The following is a 14,224-nucleotide window of genomic DNA, read 5'->3' as shown; positions in this document are numbered from 1 at the left end:
GACTGGCTGCAGTGGGAGGAGACAGGTAAGTACTCTTTACTTGTTCTTTACAAATGAACAAAATCATGTCAGATTTACACAAGAATTGCAGTTAGATCTTATCCTTTATCTTTACAAAATATAGGCCTCTTATTTTAAACCTAGGAGGTAAAGATTAGATTCTAGGGCCCAACAGTTTAACTCCCTAGATAAGCAGACATCTTAATTTAAAATGTAATCCCTTTTCTTTTTAAAATCTAAATTAAACCTAGTAGAGCAAGAGCTCTAACCTTGAAATGTTAACTATACACATGAGCTAAGTTTATGAACTGGAAAGAGCATTGCATAGTTGTAGCTGATTTAAAAAATACACCAGTTTAGCTTCTTTTTAAAAATAAAAAACCTCAGACTAATACTTAAAAAACAAACAAACCAAATCACACCTTCTGTAATTCAGTAGGAGACCTAACTAAAAAAATTGAGACTAGCGATTCTCAACCAACTAAGAGCTGGCATTTCCCAAGGGATGGCTTGAGTGCAAAAGAAGGCCAGAACCTCTGGTTTAGACTAATGTTGCAGAATCCTAAAGGTTGTTTGATTTTTTTAATTTAGAAGTGCAAAGTTTAAAACCCTAAGGCTAAACTAGTCCCATAGTTGGCCTGAAGGATGATTCTGCTGATCTCAGACCCTCTGCAACATGGGCGACTGGTGCCTTCCAAGTGGGGGGGAGGGACAGGGAAGGGGTTGGTGACTCATGACTCGGACACAGACTGAGACTGTTGTAAATAGTTTTCGTTTTGGGAAGGGTGCTTTTTTATTGGTGAGGGGGGAGGGATGGGGATGGGTGTTGTGAAAGTAATAAAACTTTGTTTCAAACATGTGCCTGGCCTGAGAGTGGTAGGGCAAGTGGGCTAGAAGGGGGAGTACTGGAGGAGGGGATCAGCCAGAGCCTCCCCCACTCAGTGCCCTGGCCCCTGCTGGTGGGTGTATGGCTTTCCTGGGGCCTGGGTGGCGGGAGCCTGCTGGGGCCAGTAGAGCCAGCACCATGGCCAACAGGAACATGGGGCTCTGGACATTACTGGCAGGGGCTGGAGCAGCTGTTCTGTGTGGAGGCAGGGTGGGCAAGGAGGGAGCTGCAATGTGCTGCCCCACTGGGCACAGTGCTCCTTGGCAGGGAAGGGGCTGGCCCATCATATCCTGCAGAACCTGTGGCCGCAGGGGGCCCTGCAGCCAAGGAGCTGTGCCTCGCTTGCCCCCTGCTGCCTATGTCATGTTTAAAGGGCTCGATGCAGGCAGGGAGCTCATTCCCAGAAAAATGAGGGAGGAGTTCCAGGGTCTGCTCCTGCCTTGGCCATGGGGAGGGAGCCCAGGCATCCCCAGCACTTGCTGCCCCCACCCCATACCCCCTGCAGTGCAGCCCACTTGTGCACAGCCCGGCCCCAACTAATTTATTTCAGTGAGTTTATATAGCAACCCCTGCTGCATTACCGGGGCAGTCATCCAGGGCCCCAGCCCCACGCTTTGAATGTAAAACACAGAATGATTGTTATCTTTTTTACGTTTAGTGTTCTATCATTGCACAGGATTTTCTTTTGCATTTTTTGAATTCGTATCAGTCATATCTATATCTAAACTTTGAGCCAGCCCTGAGTAACATGGTTACAATACAACAATGAGTATTTTCAGAAAATGTCGGGGGCAAAAAAACAAAAAGAAAAAGCAGGAAAAAGAAGAAGAAACCAAGAGACAAAAAGGTGCTTTAGACAAGTTTCTAACTTTAAGCTCTTCTGTAGAGGAAGAAGAAATCTGTGCATCAACATGTGTGCCAGGTAATGAGATTGGTATTGGTGAAACTGGCGAAATTTCAGAACACAAAAACTGCGATATCCCGTAATCGGACAGATACAGAACTGTTTAATATTTCTGACCCTGCTACCTGGTCTGAGCCCATTGATGACAACACAAGATGTGCAATAGTAAGACATGGGCCTGTTAAAATCAAATCTGATAGTCACAGTTTTGTTTTTCCAACAAATGAAATGTCTGCGGGAAGATTTTTCACTGAAGAAAATTAAAGAATAGTGAAAAAGTAAAATGTTGCTGGTTGGTCTAATCTGTGAAAGCAGATGCAGCATTTTGTTACTGCTGCAAGCTTTTCAGTCCTACACAAACATCAGCTTTCTAAGGAGGGATTTTGTTCGTGGCAATATATGCATAAAACATTGGAATCTCATGAAAATAGCTCAGTCCATATGGATTGTATAGTGAAGTGGAAAGAGATGAAAATTCAACTAAAAACTAATGTTATGCTTGATAGTACTTCTCAGACATTATGTGAAATCAAACGGATCCACCTAACAAGTGCAATTTAGCTGAGAGATGCATTGTATTCTGTGGGACCACTGACAAATTGTTTCAAAGCAATGGCAACTTTCTGGGACAAATTGAGTTAATGGCAAAGTTCGACCCAGTCATGAAAGAACACGTACAACATTTCGTTAATGCTGGAAATTAAAAAAAATAAAAAATAAATTGCCATTATTTGAGCCACAAAGTGCAAAATGACTTGATTCTGACATTGTCTTAAGAGGTTATTAAATCAATTGTGCATGAAGTAAAGAAGATGAAATAATTTCTCCATAATATTGGACTCCATGTCTGAAAGAGTGCTTCAGCTCTTACAAGAATATATGATATACCTTTTGAAAACTGCAGGGGACAGAGCTATGATAACGGGGCAAATGTACAATGTATTTGCCTCATCAATTAGTAGATGGGCTATTTTGCAGTCCTTTGTGAATATTACTCAGACACCAGATGGGAATGCAAAATAGAGTGTCAAGGCTGTGAGATTCCAGACAGAAAACATTAGATCAGCACTGCTGAAACTCAGAAACTACAAGGATTTGACACACACAGAGGCTGGATCACTTATAGAGATTTCTTCTGGTTGATTCCTTACTTCATTAATTGTATGGTATGACACTATTTCAAGTCAATTTGGTAAGCAAGACGATGCAGAGTAAAACAATTTGTATCCATTCTGCCAGCAAGTTAGTTGAAAGCACACGAAAAGCTCTTCTCAGTTACTGAGAAAATGGATGTGGAAATGCACTCTGTAAAGCAAAAGAACTTGCAGAAGAAATGTCTGTGCCAGCTGAACTTCCACAAACACGTGTTGGAAAGAAAAGGAAAAAAAACCCAAAACGACTTCAGCTATGAAGCTGACAATGACGTTAACACTGATGCAGAACAAAGGTTCAGAACTGAGTTTTTCAATGTTGCACTGAACTGTGCGATTATGAGGCTTGAAAGTCATTTTCAGTCATTAAGTAGCTCATGAACATCTTTGGATTTTTGTGTGATGCGAAGAAAATAGGAACTGTATCTACCAGAGATTTAAACAAGTTTTTTTGTACAGAGCTAGAGCTGCCATTAAAGAATAACGAAGGTAGTTCTACAGACATTGACTAAGCTGATCTTGTTGGTGAGCTTTGGAGCCTTTCACATCTTCTACCACAGACAGTGGATGCTCTCCAAACTCTTCAGTTCATTTACAAGAAGAAATTATCACATGTTTATCCTAATGTATGCACTGTGCTATCGTGGAAACACATGCAGCATACTTTTGGGTCAGGTCAGCAGAAGCTTTTATTCCAAAGAAACTACAGCTGTAGGGGGGATTCCAAAGTGACATGGATTTCCCAAGCACTTGAAAGGGGTCCCCCCTCAAGAGCAAAATGAGGAGGCTTATATACTTTTTAACAGTCGCTTACAACTCACGTGATCATATAGTGAAATTAGCATGAAAAGTGGCTACAACATTACTTCATTACTTCTTTGCTGTAATCAGGATGGGAACTTATTGGGGAGGCGAGGTTAGTTCACAAACCTTCTTGCACCTGGAAATCAGAGTTGTACATACTTTTTGCTATCTTCAAGGCCGTGGTGAGTGAAGCAGTTGCAGAGGAGTTACAAAGAACAAACACTTTCCCTTATCTGTTCTACTATACAGAGCCAGCAATTCTCCACAAAGCGGTTATGTCATCTTATAACTCAAATGATCAAAGTTTAAGGCATTAATTTTTTCTGATTCCACAGTGCTGAGGATATTTTTGACAGCTCCAGTGACTGTTGCTTCAGCTGAGAAAAGCTTTTCTAAGCTGAAGCTCATAAAGTCATATCTGTGCTCAACAAATGTCACAAGAACAGTGAACAGGACTGGCAACGCTATCCATCAAGGGTGAAGTTAGAAGGGAGGTTGATTTCAAGACAGTGGTACACGAATTTGTTTATAAACTGTTGGGGTCCTGAGCCATGCTATTCCAATGAAGACTGAAGTTGCCATCTCAAGTTAGTGAAACATTAGTTTCAGTTTTTGGAATGATTATACATTATGTAATTTAGTTATTTCAGATATTCATGTTTAATTATCTAGCTAAAATTGTGTCAGTTTTACATGTAATATTTTTAAACAGCTATGTTTAATTAATTAATTCAGTGAGGAAGCAGGAGGGGGAAGAGGAGAGTGTAACCGCAATTTTGATTTTTTTGATGGATCAGGGAACCCCAAAAAATTGTGGGCCAGCCCTGGGGCTGCCCAGGGATCAGAGAGTGGGGCTGTGTTTCCAAGATGGCTGATAAGTGCCAGCAGCTAGGGCCAGAGGCTGAAGCTCCCCCTGGTGGCCACAAGGGCACATGGCAAGGCTGGAGGGACTTACCACTAGATTTAGTGCCAAGTCTCTGCATTTGTAGACACCTGCCAAAAATTGCTTTTAGTCGTGACTGATTGCATGTGGAGACATACCCATTGACTCAGAGAAAGAGCAATGACTCAGAGTGCATTGTGACCACAACACCATTACAGAAAATATTATGTACAGAACTTCCCTTCTATATGGAAGTTAGGTTTACTGCTTCATGTCCATCAAAATTCAATATTATTTTGTATATGGGTGAGTGGAAACAAATATATCCCTCATCTAAATTGACACTGTGGAATTGGACTTATGGATGGTCATGCATTTTGGCCCCAAAAATTTAAAAGAATACATTCAGTTCTGTTTGTTTGTCTTTATACGTAATCATGTTAAAGCACAGAAATCTAGAAAAATCAATGCTCCTTTTTGGTATGGAGAAGCAAAATGCAAATTTGAAGGGTATATTTCATTGTTTATGAAGATCTTTATAAGCTGAGTGCCAAGGGTTTGAAACAGGCTCCACGCCCAGAGGTGCTACAGTCATGCACCCTGGTGATCTTCAAATGTGCATCTTGTTGGGGTCATTTGATCCCAGGAGTCTTTTCTGCTTATGTGCAGGGGGGGCTGGTCCCAATGATCTATAAAGTCCCTTCCAGGTCCTAACAACTATGAAACCATGAAACTATGGTGCAGGGTGCTGGCTTGGCCTGCAACACATGTGGGGTTGAGGGGGGTTCATGGGTGGATGTGGTGGGGGGCTGCCACACTCCTGCCCCTACCCCCATCGTGCATGGCTCCAGTGGCTGGCAGCAGCAGGACCGTGAGTGCTGAGTCACGGGGCTACACGTTGTGCAGGGTGCCAACCCAGCCTGAAGCCACACACCCTTGGGCAGGACTGGGCTGGTTTTTGCTGCCATGTATAGCTCCAGATGAAGGCAAGAACCACCCCAAACCTGCTCAAGCTGAGGACATGTGGCATCAGGCCAGGTCAGCACCCTGTGCCACATGTACACTGGTGACTCAGGTGACACACTGGAGGGTGGGGGGGGTGGTGGATCTCTGCCTGCAGGGGGCCCTTACTTTGCTCTTGACCCTGCTGCTACCTGATGCCACCAGCCGTGGGGGCTGTGTGTGGCAGTCCCTCACACCCATACACCCATCCACAAACCACACCCCACACCCATATAAACCCACCCACAAGCCTCCCCATACCTATACAGCCACCCACAAACCCCACACCCCCGGCATCCCCCCCTACAACTAACACCATGCATGCCCAGCCACCAGAAAGAATGGGACCTGCTGCACTAAGCTGTGGCTGCAGGGGCAGCTGTCCCCACATCCTGATAAGAGAAGGGGGCAGGGGTAACTGACTTTCCTATGATAAACTCCCAAAAGCAAACAGCAAAGAGCATATAGATATTTAGAATTTTATGATGATGATAGAGGTATTAATAGGCTGCCAAATTGCTTTAAAATTGTAAATATATCAATAAAACATTGCCCAACTTCCCCCTCCCCTCCCCCCAACACACACACACAAACACACACACACACACAGTGCCATTTCATTTTAATTGTGGAAGTACATGGATGTTTTAAATATGTGCATTTGGGAGTTTTTTTATCAGACATTTTGAAGTTGCTGAACAGGGAACACAAGAATCCCTGCTAGTGAGGCAAGTGGTGGTACCTTGGCAGAGGAGCCTGACCAGGGCCAGCACTGGGGACCCAGCTGGAAGGCAGATGAGGTGGCCAATCCTCCTGGCCATTTGGGGCCATGAGGACACACTTTGACAGTTCAGAGTGGGTCACCGCAATGAGCACATCTTCTGGGCGATAGCTGCCCAGATGGTAAAGGAGGGGCACTGGAAGACATGGTAGTAGTGCTGCACAAAGGCCAAGGTGTTGCGGCGGCAATTTACTGCTGTCCATGGGCGTGTATAGATGAAACAGTATTTCCTGTTTATGCTGATGCAACTGCATTTGTATTTGCATGATCTGGAATTTCCTGCCACTCTAAAGTCCATTTAGTACCTTTAACTAACACAACTCAGAGATGTGTTAGTTTGCTTGCATGAACAAATCCATAGTTGGGGTGGCGTAACTGGAAAGCATTGCAGCCAAAGATTCCAAAGACTTCTAATTAATCCCCTTTGCCACGAGGCGGAGCTGTGTTCCAGCCTTTAGCCAGTAGGTGCTGCTGTATGTTCTTTTTTTTAACCCTTCTTCACTCCTCATCCCTCCTTTCTCCCTCATAGCACACAGTGGAGTGGATACAAGTTCAGGTTAGGTCTACTCAGCAAAATTATTATTTTACTTTTATTTTAACAAGAAAAAATGGGAGAGGAAGCCAATAATCCCTTACTTTACTACCCCCTCTTAATTCTTCTGCCCCCCCCACCTATAGCATATATCCTCTTGCCTCTGCCCATGTACCCTCCTGTCCTTCCCCCCCCTCCCCCCCCATGTGCTGTCACTGCAGTGGACATACTCCTGGTAACAGCTGCAGCATCACCATAATGGCAAGTTTTTTGCAAGTAGTTTGAAACTTTAGAGTGAGTCGTTACACAACTTCCTTCAATATTGCAAACCTTCTGAACTTCATCACATTCTATTTCAGAACTGTGACACAAAGAAGTCCAGAGGCAGGATGTTGCCTGCTGGACCTGATGCCCAGGATATGCAGAGTCCTGGGTGATATTTAGGTAATATGTCCTACTGACCATGTGTGTGGGTGGAGGTGTTGGTGGGGGGGCGGGAAAAAGTCTGGTTTTTCAACTGTGCTCCAAACCCCCCTCCTCTTCCTTTTTTCCCCCTCCCTACAGAAAACTTTTACAGGCAGAACTTGCCAGGGGTGGCAACCAGTAATGAAGAGAGTGTAAGAAAGACCTTTATGTGCAGATTTATAGTTTTTATTTTACTTTTTGTACATATTATGTATATATTTTATATTGTCAAGGTGCTGGGGAGGAAGATCCCCCTTTTTGAAACAAGTGTTTTATTGTTGCTCCATGTGTCATTTTCTTTGGGGTGGGTGGGTGGAGTGGTTTTCGGAGACCGTGCCCACCTCAGTGTGGGGATTGCTGTGTTTAGGGGGTTTTATGCAGTCATTGCATTACTGGAAAGAGTTGCGAAGAGTTGCAGGGTGGACTGTTATCAGAGGGAGGTCAAATGCTTGTTAAGTGGTAGGGTGCAGACCAAACAACCCCACCCACCCCCAGCAGCAAGCAGGCAATCTGCAAAACTTCTCCATGCATGGACCTCCCAGGGCCTTTAGCAAGTCTTTAATGTATTATAATGCATTTTATATGCATGGTTGCTGGGGAGGGTGGGGGATGGTGGAGGGTGGAGACCTTAATGCCTGCTGCTACAGCTCCAAAACATCTTTTTTTTTTCTGACACCCTGGCAGTTTTTTCTTTGCAGCTGTACTGTTATGGGAGGTGCCATGCAAAAGTGATTTTTTTTTCAATGCTTTCTTTGCAATGCAATGTTCTCTTTACAAAATCCTGCATGCAGCACTTTTTGGAGCTGGATTTGCAGATCGCGCCCCCTCCCCCTCTCTGGAGAGAGCTCTTTGGAGTTTTGTCAGGATTGCTTTGTCCTTCATTGCCATCTCTCTCCTCTCAGCCTCCTCATAGGACAGGGAGAAGGCGAGAGGGAAATGAGGAGCAGCGCTCCCAAGGCAGCCCAGAGTAATCTGTTCAGCTACTTCTAAGCCTCTACAGAATCAAGTGTATTCAAAGAAAGCATCATTGTGGGAGAACTTTTCATCCAAATTCAAGAAATTTATACTACCTCCTTCTCCTAGGTATTGGCATGTCCTAATCAGATGGGTCTCTGATACCTCAAGAAGTCATCCTAGCAGGGAGCTGCTAATCAGCCTAGGCCAGGGTTTCAAAAAGCACTCTGCTCCCTATAGAGAGGCCAGAAGTGTTATGCAGCAGATGGCTATCCCCAGAAGTTGAGGTACCTGGAGGGGAGGCCAACCAACCTGAAATACGGGCCCTGACCAGCTTTGGGTTCAGCCTGGGAAGCTGCTGCACTCCTGCCCCTGGCCGGCTGCAAACCGCTCCCCCACTCCCAGGTCCACACCACGAAATCAAGCAGGAGCAAATACAAATCAGAATTTTTGGTTCCTCATCTTTATTTTTTTCCACAATAAATTGAATTACAAATCAATTTGATTGAGAAATCACAATAAACCTGGGGATTACTACTTCAATGCTTGAGAAACTGCTGAAATGTTCAGTGGCAAGATGTGTTCCTGCTTTAACAGCATTAATGACAATAATAATAAAAATAATAATAATAAGATGATACAGGTACCCAGAGCACTTGGAATACCCAGAGGAAAGTGAAGAAGTGGAAAATGACCGGGCTCTGTTGAGAAACCTGAGAAGGACCAGAACCCACATGGCATGAAGAGAGCAGCTCTGACTGGTGGGAACAAATTGTGCTGATGACTTGGAACGACCAGCAGTGGCTGGAGATGTTCCAAATGATGAGGGAGATGTTCTATCATATCGTCTCAATGCTGGGGCCCCACATTGTGAGGCAGGACACTGACATGCGTTGGGCCATCCCACCAGACAAGAGGGTTGCAATGGTCATCATGAAACTGTCCAGCCCATCCAGCCTCAGGTACATCACAAACCAGTTTGGCATAGCTGCCTGCACCATCGGGTTGGCAACTCGTGAGGTATGCTAAAGGAAATCGCTTCAAACAAAATTATCTGCGTGGCAAATCCACAGCAAGTCATAGATGGCTTCAATGACAAGGGGGTCCTGAACTGTGTGGGGGCTTTAGACAGCACTCACATCCCAGTGCTGTGCCCTGTGGGGAAAGGTAAGGCTTACACAAACAAGAAAGGATGATCCCACAAGCCGTGTGGACCACCAGGCTGGTTCACGAACATGTATGCCAGGTGGGCCAGCAGCACACTATGCATTCCGGTTCAGAAACCTCCCATCTGCCTGGCCTTGTGGAGAAAGGACACTATGCACCCAGCGTGTAGAAGACAACGATCTGTGACATTGCCGTTCTCCTGATTATATTAGCTGATGCTGGCTATCCCCTAAAGCCCTGGCTCATGAAGCCTTATGGAGAGAACATCACAGACCCACAGAAGCTCTGTTTTAACTACCATCTGAGCAGTTGCAGGGTGGCAGTGGAATGTGTGTTTGGCTTACTGAAAGGACGATGGGACCAGAAAATATCATGGCCTTTGTAGTGGCAGCCTATGTGCTGCACAATATCTGAGACAGCCATGGAGAGGTTTTCAAGGAGTTGTGGGAAGAAGCAGCATGGCAGGCAGCGGCCAGACAACAGATGTGTCCAGGCAGCAGCAGCAGCACAGGGACTGAGGAGATATCCTCAAGGAGAGGATGTTTGGGCAGCCCTTGTGCATGATTGGCAGGATATATTGCTGACAACATCACCTAGGAGTGCTTTGTTCTCTCTCTTGGTTATGTTAAAATTAATTCATTTACACTTTAAATCTGGTGTCTGTATACAAGGGTGTGTGGTGTTGTGGATGGAGAGCAGAGGGGAGGATGTTCAGGGGAAGGGGGAGGAAATCTGGACTGGGCTTGGGGTTTGCTGCTTCCAGCCTGTCAGTGGTTTGGGGGAGGGGGGCATTACACACCATCACCCACATCTGAATGAGCCCCCCGCCCCCCCAACATGGGTGAGAAGTTTATCTATAGCTCTTGGAGGGCTAGGTGGGTGGGGGACCAAGCCGAACAGCAACCCACATTTTCAAAAATATTGTGGTGGGCATGTTTGTTATTACCCTGAAATAAAATAGTTTTCTGATAGCATACTGTTAGGTTAACAATAATTTAGATTATTAAGAAGTATTAGCTTTTGCAGCTGAATACAAGGCATGACCTGTGGCCTAGCAATGTTGCTGACCAGAAGGCAGAATGATAGCTAAGCCTTTGCTTATGTTAAGTAATCATTTTAACTATGTTAACCATTTTCTGAGTGAAATGCAGCAAGTTTTTGCTATGTAAGTCTGTGTGCTATAAATCTGCTACAGCAAGGAACAAGATAAGACAAAGAAGCCATTGTTCTAAGTACAGTGATTGTGTCCTTAAGAAATATCTACTGCTATGCAAGTTTTTGCTAACGTATCATAATGTTACTGTTACTTAACTTTTAGCTTTTAGAAAGTGCTAGTTCAGCTTAATAGAAATATGCTGTTACGAAGATTTGTGAAGCACCGCCCAAGTATTGCTTTTGTTAACCCTGTAGTCTTGCCTTATTGTAAAAAGTATAAAAGAACGCCCCACCCTTTAGGGGGGGCCATTTTGCCTCTTTGCGGGCTTATGGCCATTGCTCGAGCAAATAAACTGCAGTAGAGCTTTTACCCGTGTTTCCTGGTTCCTATACAGCTAGACAACGAACTCCAGGGAGTTTTCTCCCACCACAACATTTATAAAACATTTCACAACATACCTCCAAAAACCATATGTGGCACTACACAAACAGACTGACAGTGTACCTGGGCAGGGAACAGGAGGGTTCCAATGGGAGACCCCATTGGAAGCTGTATGAAGATCAATGAGCTCAGGAATGCTGAGAAATGTAGTTAAAAAGAAAAAACAACAAAAAAACCAGAAGACCTCACTGCCACCACCACTGACAGCAATCGCTAATCAACCAGGCAGCAACAAACACCCACCCGCTAATCTAAATCCTGAGCATTTTATGTAATCACAGCAGCTATAGTAAATAAAAGAAAAAAACACTTTTGTAACATGGTGGGATGAGAAGGGAAAGGAACGGGAGGGGAGGATTCACATGGTTTGTCTTTGGGATCACATACTGACAGAGAGAGACCAGACCAACTGAGCATAAGCGGGTGGCAAGTGACAAGGATTTTGGGATGACTGTGCCCAGGGGAGACTCCCAGTAAGAGTCAGGACTGTCCACCAAGTGTCCAGGAGTGGTGACTGGGGAGCCCAGGTGGTTTACTTGCGCCTCCTGCTGTAATACATTAGGAAAGACGTTACAGGAAGAAAATTGGTATTTGACTTCCCCTACTGAAATCTGCAGGGAATGACACATGAAGCTTAACTCGCTTGAAGGTGCCATCCATGCAAACAGGAACACCATGTTGTACAAACACAAATGCACCGCACCAAAAAAAATAAAAAGCTGCGTAAAAATTTGCAGGCACACTACATTAATGCCTGTGTCATCTACATGTCCCATGATGCTAACTGGCATTCAAGGCTGGGTGCACCACCATGCCCCACTATGAGGAGCTGGCCTGCATGCTGGGGCCCACGGCCACTGAGCCTCCCTAGTACTACTTTGCCACTGGGGGAGGAGCGGGGGCAGGGATAGACACCACAGAAACCCAGCCAAAGTCCCCAGAGGCAGGGCCATCCCCTAGGCTTGCTGGCCTACTACCATCCAGTGATGTCAGGAGCGACAGCAGCGAGGGGCAGACACTGCAGGCCACAGCCAGTGCCACCACCACACCTGAGGGGAGCCCCAAGTGAGAAGTCCCCTGCCTCCTTCAGGACAGCAGGTGTGGCCTGGGGTGTTGCCTAAGCAACTGGAGGGCACACCCTGGTGGCCTTGGCACCAGGCCTCACCCCCACCAGAGACTTGGTCCAGCTCTACCTGCCCCCTGCAACTCATGGCCCAGGCTCCAAGCTCTCCCAGTCAAGCTGGCCACCTGTCACCAAGACTAGTAAGTCTTACACATGGCATGGGGAACTGGGAGCCTCTCCTCACCACCCCCTGCCCCACCCTTCTCCCCTGGCCTGCTCCGCCTCAAGGTCTGCCTGTACCCCAAGCGCATCCTTGTTATCTCCCTCCCTCTCTTCCTTCTCTCCCGACCCCCATTTATCAGCCATGCTGGGGGCTCACTTCCCAGCAGGGCCAGGACAATCTCCCCACCTTGCTGGCACTCCCTGCTGGATGGAGCTGGCCCTGGCCATGAGGGCAGGAGGAAGGTGTAGACTTCACCCCACGAACCTGTGGGGCCCCAGCTCCACAGCACTGGGGCCACTACCTGAGGGCCCAGCCCTCTTGGAACACTGATCTTCCCTGGTACAGGGAGAAGCTGGGCACCGCAGCCTGAACTGGCTGTGATGTTTGTCCCCAGGAGGATCCCTCCAGGCAGGACTCTGTGAAGGCCACAGGCAGTGGACACACAGTAGGAGGGGACAGCAAGATCCCAGGATGGCTGTGGCCTTTGTCAGGGGGATGGGCCCACATGACCTGGGCTTGGGGACTGTCTGCCTGGCCATATGCTCAAGAATGAGGCTAATCCTTGGGGACCCTTGCAAGACTGTTCTTGACCCATGGCATGTTGCTATAGCTGAAGATAGCCATCCATTTGCTCTTCCTCCAGACAGCACATCTGCTAGAGGAGAGGCCACTGCCCTGCACCCAGGAGCTGACTGACAGGTCTCACAGATGCCAGGGGCCATCTGGATGTGCCGCCTGTTGTGGGAGCAACACACCCAGTGAGACAGCTGGCAGGAGGAGGCACTCCATATAGAGTGGTCATGCTGCCAGAAGGCTCAGGACTTCCACAATCAAGTCCTGCAGGAGCGCTGCTGCTTTCACCACGACCATGCTGTGGCCATTGAGGTATGGGCTGGGATGGTGGCCCTGGAGTGCCTGGTCACCCAGATTGAGAGGGAGTAGCAGCTGGTCCTGGAGAGCTTGGAGGAGATGCAGCAACCCTGGGCCTCCATTGATGTGACAGTAGTACACAAGTACAGGATCACTATGCTCATGGCCTCCATCCCTACCTTAGCCACTTCTGCTGCTGTCCCCTAGGCTCCACCACAGCCATCTGGTCCCCTGGCCAGCCTCTGCTGCTGGCACTAGGGGCAGGACCCAGCTAGGAGCAGGTTGGCTGGATGGTGTCACAGCTAGCCCCCCAGCAGGCCCCACAGGTCCACTATGGCTATCAAGGGGCATGGGTCCTGCCCTCCCCTCTCTTATGCCTGGTCCGACCTGCAGTGGCTGCCCCTCAGGAGGAGCACCCACCCTCTTCCCCAGAGCAGCTGGGCCCTAGGCCACATTCGTGTGGCCCACACGCACATGGTGGTCAGGGCCAAGGCCTGGGTCAGGGCCATAGGGCAGCTAACCCCTGAGTCCCTTCTCCCTGTGCCTCTGGACCCTCTCTCATTCCCCTGGGTCACATCTACACCATTCACTACTTTCAGAGTTGGGATGGGCTTGTGCAGCAGGGGTGGGTAGTCCTGGGTGGTGGAGGATGTTGTGTGGGGTACTATGGGCATGATGCACTGCTGGTGTTTGGGAAGTTTTGTGGAGCAGGAAGGGGAATAAAATTGCTTGTTTTTAACATGGCCACACTGCCTGTGATGTTAAGGTCCTGGCAGAAAGCAGGGCTGGAGGCCCCTGGGCAGATAGCCTGGTGCTGGTGATGAGAGGCACAATGCCCTACTCAGGGGGTGGGCCAGCAGGTGGGAGGCAATGGCACCCTGCATTCTGGTTCCCATGTGCTGCTGCTGGAGGGGTTGGTCCTCATCTGTGGCATTGTGCTGG

General features: G+C 47.2%; 1 long non-coding RNA gene across 1 annotated transcript; it reads left to right on the top strand.

The window, feature by feature from the left end:
* On the top strand, window positions 1-10,525 carry LOC112550602. Its single transcript, XR_003094531.1, has 3 exons — window positions 1-25; window positions 7,303-7,387; window positions 7,508-10,525. It is a non-coding gene; the product is annotated as an uncharacterized LOC112550602 (long non-coding RNA).
* The last annotated feature ends 3,699 nt before the right edge of the window (window positions 10,526-14,224 follow it).

The sequence above is a fragment of the Alligator sinensis genome, unplaced genomic scaffold (assembly GCF_000455745.1).
Source record: "Alligator sinensis unplaced genomic scaffold, ASM45574v1 scaffold989_2, whole genome shotgun sequence".
Classification (NCBI taxonomy): Eukaryota; Metazoa; Chordata; order Crocodylia; family Alligatoridae; genus Alligator; species Alligator sinensis.
The sequence above is the reverse complement of the archived record's forward strand: the minus strand, read 5'-3'. Positions and strand labels throughout refer to the sequence as shown.